Source organism: Macaca thibetana, chromosome 7 (genome assembly GCF_024542745.1).
Source record: "Macaca thibetana thibetana isolate TM-01 chromosome 7, ASM2454274v1, whole genome shotgun sequence".
NCBI lineage: Eukaryota > Metazoa > Chordata > Mammalia > Primates > Cercopithecidae > Macaca > Macaca thibetana.
The window spans coordinates 117,534,062-117,548,759 of record NC_065584.1 but is presented as its reverse complement, the minus strand read 5'-3'; the positions used below and the strand labels follow the sequence as shown (position 1 = coordinate 117,548,759).

The 14,698-nt window shown below is 39.5% G+C and overlaps 1 protein-coding gene across 1 annotated transcript in view; it reads left to right on the top strand.

The window, feature by feature from the left end:
* Positions 1–14,698, top strand: part of FMN1 (formin 1) — a 385,063-nt gene that overhangs the window by 24,434 nt on the left and 345,931 nt on the right.

Here is a 14,698-nt window from a genome sequence, read left to right as displayed (position 1 = left end):
TAAACAGCATTTAATAGCATGGTAGAGATGTTTCACTCACTTGAGGCTGGATTGCCCTCAGAGGCCCCTTACCTAGTAAGTGTTGACTACACCTTTGTACTGCACTTTTCCAGTGCCCAGACCTCCCCTCCCCATCGGTTTCCTGATGGCCTATCCTCATGGCTGCTCAGGCTGGTTGCTTTGAGGAGGCGGCCTACAGTGATGTTATCTCTCTGTATGAAACTCTCAGTGGGGTTGTTGTATTTGTGAAGGATACTTCCTGCGGCAAGCACTTGGTGTTGCATATTATTACGTTCACAGTTTGTGAGAGATCATGAAGAATACGCAGTGGTCTGGGCCACACAGACACACAGTGAGAAAGTATATCGATGACTAGTTATGATTAGAGATTATTTTCAACACGCGTTTCTATCTTCAGCTGACGTTTTTACTTGTTCAGAAATAGAGCCATAAAAGTCAATAAAAATAATAACCATGCACATCCTGATTTTAATACAGCTTTTTTTTTTTTTTTTTTTTTTTTTTTTGAGATGGACTCTGACTCTGTCACCCAGGCTGGAGTGCAGTGGAGCGATCTCAGCTTTCTGCAAGCGCTGCCTCCTGGGTTCAAGTGATTCTTCTGCCTCAGTTTCCCGAGTAGCTGGGATTACAGGTGTCCACTACCACGCCCAACTAATTTTTTGTATTTTTTGTATTTGTATTTTTTGTATTTGGCCAGGCTGGTCTCAAACTCCTGACCTCAGGTGATCCACCTGCCTCGGCCTCCCAAAGTGCTGAGATTACAGGCATGAGCCACTGAACCCGGCCTAATACAGCTTTTTACAGTTTGCAGTGCTCTTTCATAGACATTATTCTATCTGATTCTCCCACCAACTCTATGACAACCATCACAAGTATTGTTTGCTCTACAGATATAGAAACTGAAGCCTAGAATTGAAGTAAACTTGGCTAAAGAAACACAGCTAGTAAGAAATAGAACCAAATCTCCCATCTAGTTTTTCTCAGTACAAATTTTAAAAATTATAACACTCCAAAAATAAAATAAATAAAATTAAATCAAAACATCTTAATAGACAAACAAATGTGTTTTGACTCTAAAATGAATACAGACTCTAATAATATTCAGTGTGGTATTACATACATACTGGAGACTCAAATTATTTTTAAAACTAATACATAAAAACTGCTCCAAACTAAAACTCTGAAATTATCACTTAATAATTTGGGCTTTTAAAAATGCATATATCTATTAACAAAGTTGCTTTGTATTATATCACAGCATTTTCTTGTCATCAAAATCGCTTAAAATCAATTTTAATATTTGCACATATTCCAGTGGATGAAATCACCTTAATTTTTTAAACCTTCTCATCTCATTCTTAGGTTGCTGATCTTTGCTATAATAAACTACAGTGCGGCCCATAACTTGTCTCAATCTTTGTTGATATTTCTACCTCGTTTCATAAAACTGATTCTTAGCCTAAGCGTTTGAAAAAAGTGTCTATATATTTAGTTTTGAAGTGTGTATATTTACTTATATACATGTATATTTTGAATTCAGTACAGTCTTCTGAACACAATGAATTTCTCCTCAATGACATAAATAGTTATAATAAATAATGAACACAGAAAGAAAATGCTAGCAGGGCAATCTTAACTGGCATAAGAGGAAGGTTTTCTGAATTTGCAGGAACTTGGATCAAGAATGAAAAAATAGGGCGGGTGCGGTGGCTCACACCTGTAATCCCAGTATTTTGGGAGGCCAAGGCAGGTGGATCATAAGGTCAGGAGATTGAGACCATCCTGGCCAACATGGTGAAACCCCATCTCTACTAAAGTACAAAAAAAATTGGCCAGGCATGGTGGCGTGCACCTGTACTCCCAGCTACTCGGGAGGCTGAGGCAGGGGAATGGCTTAAACCTGGGAGGTGGAGGTTGCAGTGAGTTGAGATTGTACCACTGCACTCCAGCTTGGGTGACAGAATGAGACTCTGTCTCAAAAAAAAAAAAAAAATTCTAGTCAGTTCTTTTCTGGTCAGAGGTGTGAACCATGGAGGCAGTCTGGTTATCTTACAAAATGTCTCAGACTTGGAGTAAAGCCCTGGGTCCATATCTTCGCTCTGCCGGTGATCAACTGTGTGACCTGAGCCACCCTCAGATTTAGTCTCCTCATCTGTAGGATTGGGGTGACACCCACCACAGTGGACAGTTGTGAGACTCATGAGGTCATGCTTATGGAGGTGTCTGGCATGGCATGCATGCCAAGAAGTGTGGGCATCAGCATATGCCAGTTTAACCTGTCAGTAGACAGATATGTTAGAAATAGGAAGTATTTCAACTTACCCACGTGCAGGTACTGAGAAAGCTCTCAAAAATACCCAGATTTCAACAGTGTTTTGGTAATCTTACCATGGTTATTTATACACATTGCTACACCAGCCTCAGATTTATTTCAGCTCAGTTAAGTTTAGTGATTTACCTCATTTGGAAAAGAAGTATGGCATACTATATTATTTATATTTAAAGCATATATTTATAATCTGAAGTTTCTAGATTTCACTGAGTGGTTTCAATTCTTGTCCCCAAATTCTGGTAGCTAACTGCATTGTGGTATTGCCTAATTGCTGTTTCCACCAAGAGTTACATTGAGCTTTAAAATGCTGTGAGGTGAAGCCAGCTGGGCTTCTGGGTCGGGTGGGGAGGAGAACTTTTCTGCATAGCTAGAGGATTGTAAATGCACCAATCAGCACTCTGTATCTAGCTAGAGGATTGTAAAGGTACCAATCAGCATTCTGTAAAAATGGGCCAGTCAGCACTCTGTAAAATGGACCAATCAGCAGGACATGGGCGGGGCCAAATCAGGGAATAAAAGCTGGCCATCCGCACCGGCGGCGGCAGCACGCTCCGGTCCCCGTCCACAGTATGGAGGGCTTGTTATTTTGCGCTTCACGGTAACTCTTGCTGCTGCTCACTGGGTCCGCACCATTTTTAAGAGCTGTAACACTCACTGCGCCACGTTTAAGAGCTGTAACATTCGCCCTGAAGGTCTGCAGTGAAGGTCCGCGGCTTTATTCATGAAGTCAGCGAGACCTGGAACCCACCGGAAGCAAGAAACTCCGGACGCACCATCTTTAAGAGCTGTAACACCCGAAGCTCTGCGGCGTCATTCTTTAAATCCACGAGACCAAGAACCCACCGGAAGGAACGAACTCCCCGCACGGTATGTGTTTACATAAAATATCATGATGTCTCATTCTCAGTGTAATGACTATGAGAACTCACATGAGGCCTTTTATAAATGGACTTTACAATGTCATAGGAATAAAAATTCTTTTAGGAAGTAGGAAGAATGATTTTGTTGATTAACAAATGGCGGGCAATTGGACTCCGGAGAGAGGCTGGTGAATCTTTGAGATACTTCAACGATCAGGCCCAGAATCAGTCCCCATTGATGGTCTTGTCTAATCAACAGCCACGATCAAATTCCCAACTGATTCGCTTCTAATTACTGCTCTCTGAGAATGTTGGAAATTATGGCCTTTGGTTGCTCATAAGTCTGCTTTTTGCTCTTTTTTTTTTCCCAGAGCAATTTGTTTGCTTTCTCTACTTCTCCATCCTACTTTTGTTATTTTCTCTCCTGGTCCTATCACCATGCTGCCTCCTCTCCGTTCTTCCTCTGGCCTCATTCCTGGTTCCTCTTCCAATCCTTCTTGCCCTTCCTGTCACCTGACCTGCCTCATGTCTGGGCATTCTGCTATGATTTCTCTGTTTTCCCCTTCCCCCGTTGCCCTTCTGTTTCCTTCCCTTCCCCTTTCTTCCCTCTCTCCTGTCCTGTTGCTGCCTCTTCCTCTGATTCCATCTCTCTCCATTTTTTGTAGAAGGAACAGAGACATAAGATCCCTCGGAAACACAGCACTGTCTCGTTTCTCTGTTACCAACAGAATTTTTCGGGGAGACTGAGGAGTGAGATCTTGAATATGTTGCAAGATGTAGTTGTCCACAGACACTGCAAGTGGATGTGGCATTGGTTTCCCCTATCATTACAATATAACCTGCCTGAAATCACAGGTTCAGCACAGCTTACCTCCAAAGAGGGAGTTTCACAGCCCCAAGTGGAAGCTTCAGTTGGAATGGTGCTGAGTTTGATTGGAAAATATTTGTATTTTAACTTGTATCTTGGTTGAATAGCTTTAGGATACTTGAAGATTGGTTCTGTTTTGAAGGGTTCACCAGTGTTTAAAAGTCTTGATTCAGCTTGAGTTTAATAGAAACAGTTACATTTGGGTTTCATTTAGTAAGAGTCATCTATTTTTAGTGTTTTATTTACAGTTAGATCTAGGTTCACTCATTAACTAGTTGTTCTGGTCCATCCTTTGAGGCTGTGGTTAAGTGGGTGGTCTGTGAACAGAATCAAGTTGTTTAGAGGGTTTTAGGGTCCAGGTTGTATGTGGAGGAGCATTAATCGTGACATTACTTATTTGGCTGATTCTTGTTCTGAAGAATAAGGAAGGAGATCTGTGGTTGGGTAGTGATGATCCGACCAGTCAGTTGATTTTTCTTGAGGGTGTATTTTTGAAGAGAAACAGATCTGGCCCGACCTCCTCTCTGAAAGAATGTAACATGGGAAATCTGCTACTCCTTGTTAACGGGACCCTATCTCGTTCATCGCTGCCCCACCCAGCTCCTGATACAGTGCCTGGAAAACAGCAGAAAGCTCAGCATGTCTTTTTGCAACATGCATCTTGTAGTTTTCTCAGACTGCCACATGTAGTCATAACGACATCTTGCAAGCCTCTCCGGAGTCAGCCAGCCACAGGTCTTTCTTTGTCAGGAACCACCTTACGTTTAATCAAGATGAAACATTTATCCCACTTTGCAGTTATAGCCGCAGTTATTTATGGGTATCAGTTTTCCTTTCCGAAGTTTCAGAGCCAGAACACTCACCAGGAAGGCGAATCCAAAAGAGTTCGGGTTTCATGGCCCTGCAAACTGGCTGTTAACAGTAATTTGTCTTCCCTCCGTTCCTGAGTTTCCGCTCCAGCCTGCCTGCAGCCTACATTGCTCTTTTATTGCTTCGCTTCCTGTCTGCTGAGTTGGTTCCATGCTGGGCATGCTGCCAGAATTTGCAACTCTCTCTCTTCTGCCCATTTCCTGCTGCTTCCCTTCTTTTTTTCTGGTCTACGGAAGAATGGGCAGAAGTGCTAAGAACCCCAGCTAAATCTTTGGAGCTTTTTCAGTGAGTTTTGGAGGTACTCAGCAAATAGTAAGAGTGGATGTAGAGTTGGTCTGTCTTGAAAAAATTTTGGACATTATGGGATCCACTCTCTGCCCTCCGTACCCACCTTCTCCTCTCACCCTCCACAAGCTCCGGGCCGCCAGGCTCCTCGCTGTTTCTGCACACTGCGTGCTGCTCTGCTGGACTGCCTGCCCACAGTGACCTTCTGCCTCCTCGCTATTAAACTCTTGCCCATCCATGAGGGCGTGGTGCCCTGCCTCCCTCATGGTGATGTTTCCTTGATCTCGCCACCCATCTTCCTCCGAAAACTCTGTCTTCATGTGGTGCTTAATAACACACCATGTCTCTAATGAGGATGTATGCTCCTCGTGACCGGGGATAAACTCATTTAGTCAGCAGCTGTGGCAGTCACAGCTGTAAAAGCGTAACATTTACACCGTACTTTATCACCTGCAAAGCCCTTTCATCCACCTTACCTCATCTGTTTTTCACAACTGCACTGTGAGGTTAGTATTATTGTTGTTATTATCTCATGTGTCGATAGAAGCCACTTTCTCAGCTTAGTGACTTATTGCACAAAAAAGCCTTCAACCATGAATTGTTGAAGAGATGGTTTTTAGAAAGAAATTTGGCACTTTTCAGCCAATCAGTCATGCTTGGGAAATTAAATGTTTAGGGATTTAATATTAATGAAACACATCCTTAATGAACTACATGAAAATAGGAAGGGCTCAGTCACTAAAACAATGGGAGTTTTTACCAAAATTTCACCATACAAAGTTGGCCATTTAACAGACTTTATTCTTAATTTTTTTTTTTTTTTTTTGAGACACCTGGCTAATTTTTGTATTTTAGTGGAGATGAGGTTTCACCATGTTGACCAGGCTAGTCTTGAATTCCTGACCTCAAGCGATCCGCCCGCCTTGGCCTTCCAAAGTGCTGAGATTATAGGTGTGAGACACCACGCCCCGCCTAGTCTGAATTTTTTAAAGCTGTAATTTAGATATCCAAATTTGACAATGATTCGTTCGGGCACCAAATATAACTAATTTGTATAACCCCATTAGATATTTCCTTTAATCTTCTGCATGTATTGTCTTAGTGTCCTGCTACATCAAGGAAGAGTCTACCTTTTTTCAGCTAGAACTAATCTTCAAGACCGAATTTTAAAAGGAGATTGTTTTCCTAAATGATGATTGCTAACATTTCTTCACTGCTTACTATGCATCAGAAGCTTTCCATGTATTATCTCTCAACTTTACAAGAGTCTCTGAGAGAGGTTATTTCCTCCATTTGATGGAAGACAAAAATTAGACTCAGAGAGGTGACCTTAAGCTGAGTAAGTGACTCACAGTAAGTGTTGGATCAGGGATTCACACTCTGCGTTCTACCACATCATTTGGCCTCCCTGGATAAAATGTTCTTGTAAGGTATTACGTTGTTTTATAGAGAGGGGCTAATGGAAAAACTCAGTCACTTTCAATTGTTTAAGCATTCCATGATAAGAGTAGACATGAATTCGAGAAGGGATTTTATATATTCCAGGAATATAATTCATTTGAATTGCCTCTGATTTCAAAGACATCAAAACCTCAGTGGAGGAGAGTGGCACATAATATCTTTAATATTTGTCCTTGTGGCAAACAAGGCTCCATGATTTGTTTCCCCTTCCAAATTAAAAAGAAATGTGGAAAAATGAAGCACTTTTTTCATCTAGTATTGAATTGATCCTGTGCAAAAAAACAAAAGAAAATCCATAATTAAGGAGGCCAAAGAGTGCTGTTTAGTGTCTGATTTGTGAGATTTTCTCCTTCTTCCAGACTTTGTGGATCAGTTTCTGAAAATGAAAGGAATAACCTCAGATATTTTTATTCAAAAGAACACAGATTATTAGACTAGACCAAATACATACTAGATGAATGCAATATTTGTATGTGCTGACAGTGAAGATCAAGGCCTTCCCTACTCTAGTGACTCAACCCTGGCTACACATTAGGGTCACCTGGGAGAGGTTTAAAGCAATCCCAATGCTCAGTCCCAAGAAGTAATTAAAGAAGGCTCTGCAGCTGCCTCCTCTGCTGAATGGCAGGGACATGGGAAGCTTTACTGATGAAGGCGCAAAATGGCAAGGGTGGTGAAATGTACAGAGGGGCCCACTCATTCGTCAGAAGTGGCACAGAGAGGCTAAAACAGCACAGCAAGATGCTGACCACACCCCCTTCTCACTTTTATGTCTCAGAACTTTTCTACAGTGAATGTCAATGTTTTTGTTTTTTTCTCCACACAGCATCTGTTTCCTCTTTGTAACATTACTCCACTCTTCTTTTGAAAAGCCACGTCTCACTCTTTGCACTCTGTATGGTTAGGATGAAGCTGATCTACTGTATCTAAAGATGATCATCAACCGAGGACTGAAGAATGAGAATTCACATCACCTGGTCACTGTAATCTGTTTAGGGACGGGCATATTTTCTAAGTTATGCTCTAGAGAGTAGTTCTCCAGTCTTTTGCTGGAATAGTTGGGACACTGTCTCAGTAGCTATGGTTACTGAGCTAGAATAATGTAATTCTGAAGCTATAATGATTATCCTTGATACCATGAGGGGAGAACAGAATTGAGAGATGTAGAGAGATTCCTTATATCATTTGAGCACCATACCTATAATCCTGGACTTTTTGGTTATATGAACAAATTCTATTCTGCCTAAGCCAATCTAGTTGGATTTCTGCCACTTGTAATATAAGAAATTCTAACTAAGAAACTTTCCTTAGTGGAGCCAAAAGGCCAAATGGGGAGGAAGCAATATGCTAATACTGAAGTGAGGAATTCATGGAAGGGACATACCTGTCTTGGAAAACTTAACCTGTGTTAAAACATACGTTTCATCAAATAGCTCTGTTTGACCAACCACCCTCACCACATAACCTGTACCCCCATACTATATGTTAGATTTAATTTTTCCTCAATATTCTTGGTTTTAAGGTGAAACCGATTCTAGGCCTTGTTTTTATCTTTTGAGGACATGTTTAATACTATACTATGATACTACTATGGAGAACTATTGCCACAAATAGTGAGCCTTAGCTTAGTGCCATGTATTCACTCAACAAACACTGATTGAACCAAGTCTGTATACTAGATAGTGCAGTAGGCTTTGCATGCCAGGTTCAGGAGTATTTACCTAATTCAACAGATGGTGAAAAGCTATGGAAGGCCTTTGAGCAAAGGAGTGACATGACCCCAGCCTTGATTCGGAAAGATTAAGCAACAGAGTGAACAGAAATAAGAGGTTAGAAAAAGGAAGGCCAGTTGGTGATTGTTCCTATTGATGGGGTCTTGAATTGGGCCTGGAAATAAGTGAATGGATATGAAAACATTGCAAAAATAGGTCCACAAGGCTTAACAATATGACATTGAAAGAAAGAGGCATTCTAGATTATTTTAGAATTTGAGCTTTAGTTATGAGGATGTGGAGATGCTGTAAACCTGTTTAGTTTTGTGAACATGGTATGATTACTTAACCTCTCTTGGCCTGTCTTTTTATTTGTAAGTGACATTAATTACCTAGCAGGGTATTATTAGGCCATGCCTACATAAAGCATTTAGCTCACTGCCTGGCACATAGTACATGCTACATAGATGTTGGTTTGCTTTATCAAGATTGGATAGCCTGTATTGTGTCAGTCTCTTTCTATTCTTATGTATAAGAAATATTCCAGTTCCCTCTTCTTTCAGATAATATAACAGAATAATGGCAGCAGTCTGTTGCTGTGGTCAATCTTTGTTGACATACATCATTAGCTTTTTGGAGGAGCAAACTTGGAGTAGGATAGGCCAGCATGTGCCAATCTAGTATTCATAGATTTGACACAAATGCCAAGTTTTCTCTCTCACATTGTACCTGTCACTAGTGGCCATTAGATTTTATTACTGCTGCATTATCTAGTGGTACTGTTTAGAAGGTGATGTCAGAATATTGGCCTGGTTGTTTATCCTGTTGAATTTTAATACTCAGGACATCTAGAAGGTATACATGAAATGTACTCTTGGCTAAGCAGTTAAAGGATGAGCCAATGTGTACTGCCTAAAGCCAACATTAATTTTATAAAAACTTCTCTGGCCTACCTTACTTTCTCACTTGGCATGCACTTTTTGGGAGAAAACTGTTTTAATACATGCCTGGGTTAAAAAGTTTTCTTTTAAAGCACAATTACATGGTTACTTGAGTTTGCAGAACACAACAATGTTTTAAGAAGGAGTAGAAACACATAGAATTGGAATATGACAAGAATAAATAAGACTTCTCAGCTTACTCACTTTTTTGGTGACTAAAGGTCAGAGTGTTCGAAATCTTTCAGGTTTCACCTAAGAACATTGCACTTAATTCCGTGGACAAGGGAGAATTTGTTTCACTGTATAGTTAACTATAAAAGTTCCCAGCCCCTTCCTGCACTTCCAGAGTATTATTGTTTATTGTCCTGTTTCTTTGTCTATTGGCCTCACTATATTGTCAGCTTCTTGAAAGTACAGATCATGTCATCTTCACATTGTTTGCTTGCAGTACACTTTTGGTAAATGAATAAATGAATAAATAGGTAACACAATGAGAGAGACCTAATTAAGTTCTAGATTTTTCTTGCTGTGGCTCTAAGTCTACTGCTTTCTTTTTCAAATTCTTAAAATTAAAAAAACAAACAAAAAAAAAAAACCAGAAAAAACCTTGTTGGCTGGGCACGATGGCTCAGGCCTGTAATCCTAGCACTTTGGGAGGCTGAGGCAGGCGGATCACTTGAGGTCAGGAGATTGAGACCATCCTGGCCAACATGGTGAAACCTCATCTCTACTAAAAATACAAAAATTACCTGGGTATGGTGGCAGGCGCCTGTAATCCCAGCTACTCGGGAGGCTGAGGCACGAGAACTGGTTGAACCCAGGTGGTGGAGGTTGCAGTGAGCCAAGATTGCACCACTGCCCTCTAGCCTGGCGACAGAGCAAGACTTTGTCTCAAAAAAAACAAACAAAAAAAACTTGTCAACTATATACTTTATTGGGAAATGATATAACAGACAAATGATTTCCACCTTTATATCATATGAACTAAATGTAATACTGGAAATGAGGGAATAAGTTTCTCCCTTTGTGCTCTCAATTTATAGAAAGTCCAGAACATTGTAAACAATATTGACATTGGCATTGAATATGCCCTGAATCAGCCGTGTGGTCTGAGGGAGCAGAGGTACAAAGTAATCGGTCATTATGGTACTCAAACTCAGAATCAGGCATATGACGTAAGTCTTATTTGCAGAATGCTTCTTGTTTCAAAACACAGGACCCACTGCTCTCGTTAAAAGGCAGCAGTTTAATTTTTTGTTGTTGATCTAAGTCCTTGGAGAAAGTGAGCTGTAAATCATAGATGGGGTATTGTATACTGTTCTTACACCATCATCTAGCCAGCTTTTCATCTGTCCCATGTGGAAGGTTCTCCTGTTTACATTTTTGGGTTATATGAGTGGAGGTAGAGTAGTATCCTATAATTAAGACTACAACCTCTACCAAGAAGCAATGGGAAGAAAGAGGTGAATTTACTTTGCATCCAAGATAATGGGCTACTGTACTATAAGCAGCTCAGTGTATAGTGCAACAGGTAGATTTTCAGAAGAAAGAGTCCTGGAGAGCTTGTAAAAAATGGGAAGTAGATTCAAAAGAAATACTTTTTAAAATATACAAACATGCAAGAATGTTCATTGGAGTTCATAGGATTAAAAAATTATCCAAATGTGCAGTAAAAGGGTAATAGGTAGAACAAATTTTTCCATATCTTGTACATATATCTGTAAAATGGGTATATAGTCACTAAAAGAATGATGTAGATATATATAAACTGACAAACAGCCATGATCAAGGAATCCCAGAACATGAAAAGACAACAAAAACAAGCTGCCACACAGTAACTTGGTGTCACTACGTGTGTGTGAGTGTGTGTGTGTGTGTGTGTATCCCCACATACAACAATAGTCACCTCTGGGGTTGGCAACATGAGATTTTCTCATTTTTGCATTATACAGTTCCTTGTGGCTGGACTGTTCCCCAATAAACATGCACTAGATGGCCAGCTATGAAAACGTCTTTCCTACCGGTGTGTAGAAAAAAGTGCACTAGCTAACCACCTAGAAACAGTGTGGGCACAGTTGGTGACCTAATCCATTGACCTGGAAGATGGTGATGGCCCTTGGAAAGGGTAAGCAGGAGAATGAAGTGACCGGAGTTAGCACATCTGCTATCTTTAACAGGGTGTGCCAAAATTTGTAAACAGAAATTATTTTGCAATTGCCTATGTTTAATGTTCTTCAAGCTGTAGAGCAAAAGAACAGATTCTTTCTGAGAAGTGAAAAAACAATTTTCATTTCACCATGCTGCTCTCCATTGGTCACTTGGGTATGTCCTTGGAAATAGATGTCAGAGTCCTGAATCAAACTCTGCCTTTAACTAACATTGTGACCTCAAATTGAGTCATTTAATTGCTAATCTCTCAGTTTCCCCACCTGTTAAAATTGATGATAATAATCCTTACCATCGCATTCCTGAATGAGGTGTTGTGACGCTTAATAAGATCATGTTTGCAAAATGCTTTGAGCTCTTTAGATAGAAGACACAATATAAGCACAAAGTCTCACTAAGATAATTATACAGTGGTTTTTGATAGTTCCAAGTTTACATCCAAGGCTAAACCCAGTGATGGAGGTCGTTTTATGAGAGCAGAGAAGAGGACTGGCTTTCAAAATCTGAAAATGAAATCCTTAACACATTTTAAAGACGAATAAAGTACAAACAGTTTTTAGACTATGAGAGCTTAGTTTTGAGAGATGATTCAAAAAAAAGAAAAAATTTTTGTAAGTTCTGTGTTTAACTGAAAACATCTTGTGTAAAACAAAGTGATCACTCCTATCCCTTGAAAGAGGAAGAAAATAAAAGCAAGCTCTTCAAGAATAGTGCTGGTGTTTTACAGAAAGTTTTATCATTAATAGGGCTATAAAGTGGTGAAACCTGTCTGGCCCACTGAGCGTATGGACGAGTGACTCATTAATGCTTGGCAGAGTCTCCTGGGTGGCACTGTAGCAGTCATTCTTGTGATGGAGCAGGGGAGGCACATCCTCCACATGTTCCTTCAACCCAGGCAGTCCTGAGAATCCATCATGTTCACCACAGGCTCCCCACCCTTTGGCACCATGAGTGCCTGCTACCACTATAGCCCAAGATACGGACAGTCCATTTCAGTTCCCAAGATTTGGAAGTGCCGGCACAGGAGGTCGGTAACCCCAGAGGAAGGTAAGCTTGAAAACAGAAGCCTGTTCTCTCAGTTGCAGGTGGGGAGAGAAGGGTGTTTATTGAACATAAAGATGAATCTAACTAGATCATCAGAACAGAAGTTTCTCTCTACTTAGTGTTTTTAGTTTTCTAGTTTTTATGGGCTGAACTAGGAAGAATTCTTGCTGAAAGGTCATTGTTTTGTCACATAAGTTGATTCCGATGTCCTCCAGTTGTTACCTGCAGGGGTGCTGATCTCCAATTTTTTAAATTATACCATCTGAATATTAATATTTTCAATTATGTTGAATAAAACTAAGAATTTGTGTGTCTAATTTTTTTTTTGTAAAGGAAGGTTTAGGGCCAATCTTTTTTTTATAGACATTATTTTCTTCATAAAGACTTTGGAGTATGAATGTGACTAGAAATTGAAGTTTAAAGATTTTATACCATTCTTTCTTTAAAGATAGGTTGCTGTAATAAAATGCTATATCAATATCAAGAAATACTTAATCTAGATTATTTAACCAAAATAGGTGAAAATATTTTTATCTAATATTTCATATGAACATTGTTTAAATCATGTTTTTTGTTTTTTATATTTAACATGAGCATTATTGGGATCTGAAAGGAAGAGATTTTCTGATTTCTTGTTTCCTACAAGAACTGTCCCTCATTCCTGTCAAACAAGTTTCACTTGATTCTTATCAACAAGTTTATACTGAAATTAGAAAAATTACCTACTAAAAATAAATTGTGTAAAGGTAATTAATTTCAGCCTTAAGGGAGAAATTGACATTTTTTGCTTTCCTACTTCTCTATTTGTTGGTGCTTATTTGAAGTCATGATCTCCATTTTTCTGGTTTGTTCTAATCTTTTAGATGAACTTCTTAGTATGCCACTGAGGATATCTGTGTTTGGAGAATCATCAGCTGTTCCAACGGTACCAAATGGACTGGATATTAAACTATAAGGAAAGTTATTAATAAAACAAATGAGAAAATCCCTTACATTATAATTGCTTGGTTGGAACTAGCAACTAAAACAGAAAAAGCTAGTTTCCCGTGGAGGATGTTAGGCAATGAATTATGTAAGTTTAGGTTTGCAAACTACAGTTTGCGATGTATTGGCATTTCGTAGAGATACATGCACATGTATTTATGTTTTCTCAGAATTCATATGATTTCATCTTGTGGAAAGTCAGAAGTAGTTTTAGAAAAAGTCTTTGCAAATTCACAACACACTATATCATTACTTTGATGCAAAAGTGTTTGCAAATTCACCACAATTTTCTTTCTAGGAACATGGAAAACAGTATTATTTCTCTTCTGTACTACCATTCCATCACCCATAACCTAAACTAGATGAAGAATAGGCATTTGAATGCAAGGTCAATCTGAATTTTATTCTTAGTTCAAACACTAATTTGGTATATGGTCCTGAGTATGCTTCATAACCATTGTTTGCTCTAGTGGTTCTTCCTTTAAGGCAATATTAATCTTTGTGTTCCTTCTGTCTCATCAAGAGAGTACAAAAATGTTGTTCGCTAGATAATAGTTATCTCTAGTAGATGTGGGTGAAGGACAGTTCAGAAATTAATGTTTACTTATTGGAATCACTGCAAAACATTTGTTAAGTATCTTATTCCACATATCTATAAATTTTGATCCCTGAAGTGGACTCCATAAGTTTACTGAGGTGCAAGGGGCAAACATTGAGCTTAATCCGTAGTTGAGATTTTCCAAAAGCATGTTAAGGTTACATTACTTGTGTGGGGGAAAAAAGATGTTCAAGAGCATATGCTGGTTAAGTAAGAAAATGCTGAAAAATGAATGCTACCCTGTCAATCTCTCAGCCCCTGTGTATTTCTCAGAATGCTAGTAATCAAAATGCGGCTACGGTTTCGATGCCCTCCATATTTTAAATTACTCTTAAGGAGATGCAGAATTTCTGCGTTGTCTTCTTTATGGCAGGAAATTACAAATACTTTCGTTGTTATTGCCAGAATCTGAGGGCATATAGCTTCCAGCAGTGGCACCTGGATTTGTTTTCTCTCTCTCCCTTTTGGAGTAGGGGTTGGGAACTCGTGAGAGTTGTTAGAAGGGAGTAATTTCTCCAAACTGGATCCTCCATTGTTCTTAAGCTCTCACTATATA